The following is a 7,498-nucleotide window of genomic DNA, read 5'->3' as shown; positions in this document are numbered from 1 at the left end:
CGCCTCCTGGAGCTTAGTCTCCTCATGTGTAAATTAAAGAAGGGCTGGAAGCCAGGGATTCTTGCAGGATCTATGATCCAGGATAGGCAAGATTTTCATGAATGGGGCTATCTAAATTTTCTACGGAGAAGGCCTCACGCTTTCATCAGATTCTCAAAGGAGTGAGTGGCCCAAGAGGAGTTAGTAACTTTAGGTAACAGAAAACTTCTTTCAAAAAAAACTTTCTATATGGAAAATATCCTCATAAAAGAGGATAAATACTCGCTTGACTTTAATAATTGAAACGATCTCTTAAGTCCTTTTTAGAGCACTGGTATTTCATTGTATGGAGGTACTGTACTTTAAGTTTGACTTTTCTTTCATATATTGCCTCTAAGTAGGCTTGCCTCAAAAGTCACTGCTCCCTGTCAGAATGGTTATCATCAAAACAACAACAACAACAACAAAACAAATATCAAATGTTGGTGAAGATGTGGAGAAAAGAGAATTATACATTTTTGGTAGGAATGTAAATTGGTATAACCATTGTGGAAACAATATGGAGGTTTCTCAAAAAAACTAAAAGTAGAACCAACATATGACCCAGCAATTTTACTGCTGGATATATCTGAAAAAAACACCATTAATTCAAAAAGATGCCTGCACCCCAATAGCAACATTATTTGCAATAGGCAAGTTATGGACGCAATCTAAGTGTCTGTCAATAGATGAATGGATAAAGAAGATGTGATTACATATATATAACATCTTTTTATCCATATATCTGAATGTGTGTGTGTGTGTGTGTGTGTATACACATATATTTATATGAATACTACTTGGCCATACCAGACATGGAACAATGGACTGGTTCAAATTGGGAAAGGAGTACGTCAAGGCTTTATATTGTCACCCCGCTTATTTAACTTCTATGCAGAATATATCATGTGAAATGCCAGGTTGGATGAATGACAAATAGGAATCAAGGCTGCAGGGAGAAATATCAATAACCTCAGATATGCAGATGACACCACCCTAATGGCAGAAAGAGAAGAGGAATGAAAGAGCCTCTTGATGAAAGTGAAAGAGGAGAGTGAAAAAGCTGACTTAAAATTCAGCATTCAAAAAAATAAGATCATGGCATCTGATCCCATCACCTCATGGCAAATAGGTGGAGAAAAACTGGAAACAGTGACAGACTTTATTTTCTTGGACTACAAAATCACTGTGGACAGTGACTGCAGCTATAAAATTAAAAGACGCTTGCTCCTTGGAGGAAAAGCTATGACAAAGCTAGACAGTGTATTAAAAAGCAGAGACATTACTTTGCCAACAAAGGTCCATATAGTCAAAGCTATGGTTTTCCCAGTAGTCATGAATGGATGTGAGAGTTGGGCCATAAAGAAGGCTGAGCAATGAAAAATTGATGCTTTCGAACTGTGATGCTGGAGAAGACCCTTGAGAGTCCCTTGGACTGCAAGGAGATCCAACCAGTCAATCCTAAAGGAAATCAACCCTGAATATTCATTGGAAAGACTGATGCTGAAAATGAAGCTCCGATACTTTGGCCACCTGATATGAAGAGCTGACTCATTAGAAAAGACCCTGATGCTGAGAAAGACTGAAGGCAAAAGAAGAGGGCGATAGAGGATGAGATGGTTTGATGGCATCACTGACTCAAGGGACATGAATCTGAGCAAACTCCAGGAGAGTGATGGACAGGAAAGCCTGGCATGCTGCAGTTCATGGGGTCACAGAGTTGGACTTGACTTAGCAACTGAACAACAACAACAAAGGATCATGTCTTGAGGGGCTTAAGGTCTTTAAGTTCCTGCTGCTTTTTTCCCCTCAAAGAGAAGACTTTGTTATTTCTGCCATAGTAAGTACAATATATTACTTAAACATACTTTGTATCCATGGAGATGAAGGCAAACCAGAGCGTTACAGTTTTAAAGCAAAGAAACAAGAGAATACTAAAGTACTTTCACTTTTTAGCTTATAAGCATCTAATTCTATTATATAAAAGATTCATATATTTCTTCATCTGTATTTATCCATCTCCAAACACTTGTGGAAGTGAAAGTTGCTCAGTCATGTCTGACTCTTTGCAACTCCATGGACTTTACAGTCCATGGAATTCTCCAGGGCAGAATACTGGAGTGGGTAATCTCACATATTACAGATGGAAAAACTCCATGCAACAGATTCCCAAAATGAAGATATTAGGTGGGAAGGGTCTTTCACAGCTAAGGTATGTCACTAGGAAATTTCAGAATCAGCTTCTTGCCCCTTTTTTCAACCTCAGAACTCATTTTATTAAAAGTAGGGATGCATTTGCCAGCCCCTGTTTCTCCATCTTCACAATCAAATCTTGCTTTTGGCTTTTGTCTCCGGTAAGGTTTCTGATAGCATGTACCACCCACTGGGTCAGAAAGGGGTGACTGTCATTGACGCTGAAGCTGCTCAGGATCAAGAAACTGCTGTCCCACCATTTACCTTGTCCTGGCCATCTTTGTTCTTACAGCACGGTTTTCCAATCAGACAAATGAAACAGACATGAACCCTTCAGTCAGTCTTATTGCAGTTTCACCTTCGGCTCTTCTGCAGCCAGAGGTACTGACGATGTTTGTGGTGTTTTTTGAGCTACATGAGTCAGTCATAAAAGACTTGATTGCAGGTTTGTAATAAAAGGATATAACTCAGAAGTGGTAGGATGGAGGAGATGTACAGGACAAAGTATGGGGAAAGGGCATGGCAATTCCATGTCCCTCCAAGCTCGCCAATCTGGAAGCTTTCTGCTTCTCTTTCAAGAAGCCAAAGTGGGTACTTCCCTGGTAGTCCAGTGGTTAAGACTCTGCCTGCTCAATGCAGGGGGCCCGGGTTCCATCCCTGGTCAGGGAACTAGGGATGCCACAACTAAGACCTATCACAGTCAAATAAATTTAAAGAGCCAAAGAGATAGCTGCTTAGAAAAATGCAAGACTGACTGTCATTAGCAGCCTTGTAGTTAAAGAAAGTAATAAATCTAAAAGACGTTCTAAGGAACACTTACAGTAAATATCATTAATGTGTAAGGCTCTTTTTTGTGATTTCCTGCTTTAACTGACTTTTTCAATTACCAAACAAACCACCAATTTTAAGAGCTGGCAAAGAGGTTTGCAGAAAATGTTATCTCCCCCTCACTGTTCATTCTTCCCTTCTTCCACATTAAGAGAGTTCTCATTTTTAGCTGTGCTCTAGCCACCTCTCCACCCCAAATAAAAATATTTCTCTTAGTCCCTTGAAGTTCAGCATAACCGTGTGACTAAAGCCTGGTGAACAGACAGACATATGTTGAAATGTCTTTTGGCAACTCCTGGGAATGTTCTTTAAGCAAAAGCTATAATGTGCTCTCCACTCCTCTCTTCTTTGTCTGCCTTCCAACCTGCTACCTGGGATGCAGATGTGATGGCTGGAGCTCTAGCCACCAACTTGAGTTATAAGGAAATGTAGAGGAATCCTGGTCCTCTGTGGACTTTATGTACCCCAGTTGTCAGAATAACATGAAAATGTCATGTCTGCCTTCCTTAAATTGCTATTATTTTAGCTCTCTGTGGTTCACAGTCAAGCTTCATTATAAATGATAAAGAGAGTTTGAGTCTTATTATTTTTTCTGAACTGAATTACAACTTGACCTGGATATTCTGGCAACCAATATTTATGTAGACATTGTTACAACACTTAGGAGCTTAACAGAAGCAATACTGGAACTAGGAAGAGAAACTTCCTCAGGTCTTTTAAACTCAAAGATTCCACAGTGCTACAAGGTACTTGTTCCTTTTTAAATCATAAAGTGTATGTCTTTCCCTGAGATAATCCCATTAAAATCAGTAATTCAGCTTAGTGGTCGTAGTAAACATTTCTGCCTGCAGAATTTCCTCAGGCCATATTGATTTATTTTCCCTGTCTAACTTGGAAATGGTTGCAGTTTTAGAGCCAGGACCAGTGTGTTAACACATATTGATGACAGAAGTACCCTGTTCCCTCAGTTCTGAGATGCTGTCAATAGAAGATGCATCACTGGCTTCATAACAGCTTTTGGGAAAAATGTATTAAGTGAACTCTGTTTTTCCTTAGTGAATGTTAATAGCAATATATACATATGTGTGTGTGTTTGTGTGTATACATAATATACATATTCATTACTTTTTTTCATCTTTTCCACATCTAATCTAAAGATTCTTTTGAATTACTTTTGTTTCACAGTACACTGACTCTCTGCTTTATCAAACAATTTCTTGTGTTTTGGAGTCATTTGCATCTGTGTTACTAATACTGTGAATGGTTAATACTACATGCTCCTATTTAATTGTCTTTAGATAAAGTTCTTTTCATCCTTTTCTCTATTTTTTCCCAATAGAATTAATCTTTAGGCCTGATTATGATTTTGAAAGTTAATGAAATTCCAGAATCCGGCTTTAAAATGCAACTCCTCATAATGGACAAAAAGTTTCAAAAAAAAAAAAAAAAAAATGGAGCTGTGTCTTCCCCTGAGCTTCAGAGGAAGAAGGGCTGATAGGGTCACACTGTGTCTGCAGACAGCTTTGGGTAGTCTGGCTAATACAATGGCAGTTTACAAGTCACTTCCTAGAATGGTCACTGTTGGCATGCTGCCCAGAAACCCTTGGATACTTTCTACTAGCTCTGCTTAATCACTTTCTTTTCCCCCACTACCCCCTAGGGCACCAACAGAATATTTTACATATAACATTTTACTTAAAAATGTTATTGAGTAAAGGGGAAATGTAGATAAATGGGTGGACGAATATATTTGTAGAATTAAAATTAATTGTGTTGAATAATTCATTAACTGATAACCGAGAAAACTTGTTAATTATTATCCATTTGCCAGAATAGGTTTCAGAATAACAGAGATTTCACTCAGGGAATGAAACTGAGGCAGGAACATTTATTCTCTTCTCCTGTGATTTGATGACTATTTTTAGTATTGTATTTAGATCCCTTTTTCTTTTGAGTGTGTATATTTATTATAGATTTTTAGGTTGTGGTTACCATGAGGTTTTTTTGTATAGCAGTCTCTCTGTCTCTTTCTATATATAAATACACACACATACACACACACATATATGATTGTTATTAAGTTGCTGAACTCCTAATTTCAAAAGCATTAAAAATACTCTGATCTGTACTCTTTTCCCCTCATGATTACTGCTTTTGATACCATATTTTAACATCTAATTGTTTTGTCTATCCCTTAACTGAAAAAAATACGGAGGACTTCACGAATTTGTATGTCATCCTTGCCCAGAGGCCATGCTAATTTTCTCCATATCCTTCCAATTTTAGCATCCGTGGTGCCAAAGTAAGCACGAAGACAGGAACATTTAAGTAGAAATTTCCAAGACTGGGCATGATAACCAGAGAGGCTTGCCCTGGGTGAGTGGACATGGAGGAAGAAGGAAGATCTGCTTACGTAGGGACTAGCACAAAAGGAACACAAAGGACACGTGTATTTGGTCTTCATTTCTTTAGGCAGACCCATAAAATGTCACAGTTCTGTGGGCAGGGCAGGCTGAGCCAGGAGGGGACCACGCAAAGCACCAACGTCTGGTGACCAGATCTGGCAGGGTCAGAAACCGGTCAAGACACGACCTCGAGGGCCACTGAGGCTGTTCCGGGCCCGGAGACTGAAAAGGGCCTCCCAGGGTGGAGGGGCCATGAATCATCTGGCTGTGCGTCTTCCTGTCTGCCCTCCTCCCAGCTCATTGATTGGGCTGAGTGCTCAGCCGTCTTTTCCTGCTGAGAAAACTGCCTAAGTGCTGCTCTGGACACTCACGCACAGACCCTCCCCTGGCAGGAGATGAGCTCCGAGAGTCGCAGCCGTCATCTCATCTATTGATTGCCCTTTTCCGGTGGCCTTTCCCGAGAAGATGCATTTACTGGGATGAAAATGTGTGGAACTGATGTTTGAAGAAACAGAAGTTGAAAAGAAGGAGCAGCACAGACGGAGGTGCCTTATTGTGAGAGCCAGGGTCTCACGGGTGGCCTGCACAACTTCCCCGGGCCTCCCTGCCCAGGAGGGCCCATGGGTGACCTGCCCTTTGAGGGGGTTTGAATGGTACCAGTGTCCATGCTCACTGCCTCAGCTGGGGCACCGTGAGTGACAAGACGCAGGAGAGGGAAAGAGGTGGGACTGGGGGGTTTGCTCACTCACAGCTCTCACCAGCATCCTCCAAAGTTGCCCAAAGTAAATATCAGATCTATATAATTGTTTCTGGCTATGTAAATGCAGTTTCAAAATAAGTCCCTGACACCTCTTCCAACCATAAAGCTGCCCAAAGCCCTTTCTGGGAAGAAACTCTAAACAGGGACAACTTGGCACAGAACAGTTCCCTAAGAGAAGTTCTACAAATTAGAGTAGTCTGTTTGACATCACCCTATCTACCAATATCGGATTCCTTTTGTCATCCAGGCCTGCGGAAGGCTGCACTTCTCAGCTTTTGCGTTCCTTGAAGTTGAACAGGGCCGCGTGACTAGTTGTGATGGCCACTGTCATGGTGCACACCATTTCCAGGCTGAGACAGGGAATCACCCGTGTGTGATTCTCCAGGCTTTTTCTTGCCCTACTGAGGCAACCGTGAGATGGAAGGTCCAAAAGATAGAAGCAGCCTGGACAACTCAGTCCCCATGCAGAGGACAACTATCCTAGAGAAATGCCTGGGCCCATAAAGGGCTTGGCATGAGAGACAAATGAACTTTTGTTGTATAAAGCCTTTGAGATTCGGGGCTTGTCTGTCATTACAGCATAATTTAGCCAATCCTTAATAATTAATATAAGAAGTGCTACTCAATGGAGTGCTTATTTTCTCCCCCCATATATGCTATATTTTATTTGATTTGACTTTTTCTTCTTTAATTGGAGGATAATTGCTTTACAATGTGTTGACTTCTGCTATGCATCAACATGAATCAGCCTATTAATTCTCCTCTGATGCCATCTTTTCTTCCTTCAGCTGAGTACTGTCCTCTGAACCAGACCTCTCTCTTCCAGTCCTCTCCCAAGCCAGATATCCCTTCCAGGCCTTTTTTCCATAGAGACTGCTCAATTGTGGAGTTCATGCTTAACCACTCAAAACTTAGGGTGCTACAGACTTAAGAATCTTTCTCAGCCAGACCGGCCAAAGCAGGAAATTCTGTTGAAAACTTATCCATTTGTTTCATGAACTAAAAAAATGTTAAGCCCCATGGGGAATTAGTTTGAGTATCCAGGGAAGAGAGACTATTTGCCTGTCTTCACTCAATAAGTATCTTTACCTGACTCAATTGTGAAGCAGATCAAGTATGTCTTCACTAGGTAAAGATAAGACTACTTTCCTTTTTTCCTGACACCTATAAGTCAATCTTAGGACTTAAAATGTTGGTGTAAAAATAATTGCTTTTCTGTCTGTGAAGTTAACACTTAAGTGCCTGGAGGCTCTGCCAAGGGCCAAACATGAAAACCCAAGCATTCCCACAGAAG

General features: G+C 40.7%; 1 non-coding gene across 1 annotated transcript; it reads right to left on the bottom strand.

Annotated features, from left to right (window-relative positions):
* Positions 1-5,242: 5,242 nt before the first annotated feature.
* LOC122705997 lies at positions 5,243-5,349 on the bottom strand. The gene has a single exon (XR_006344261.1). It is a non-coding gene; the product is annotated as a U6 spliceosomal RNA (small nuclear RNA).
* Between the last annotated feature and the right edge of the window lie 2,149 nt (positions 5,350-7,498).

This window comes from Cervus elaphus, chromosome 12 (genome assembly GCF_910594005.1).
Source record: "Cervus elaphus chromosome 12, mCerEla1.1, whole genome shotgun sequence".
Taxonomy (NCBI): domain Eukaryota; kingdom Metazoa; phylum Chordata; class Mammalia; order Artiodactyla; family Cervidae; genus Cervus; species Cervus elaphus.
This window is presented reverse-complemented; position numbering and strand designations above follow the sequence as displayed.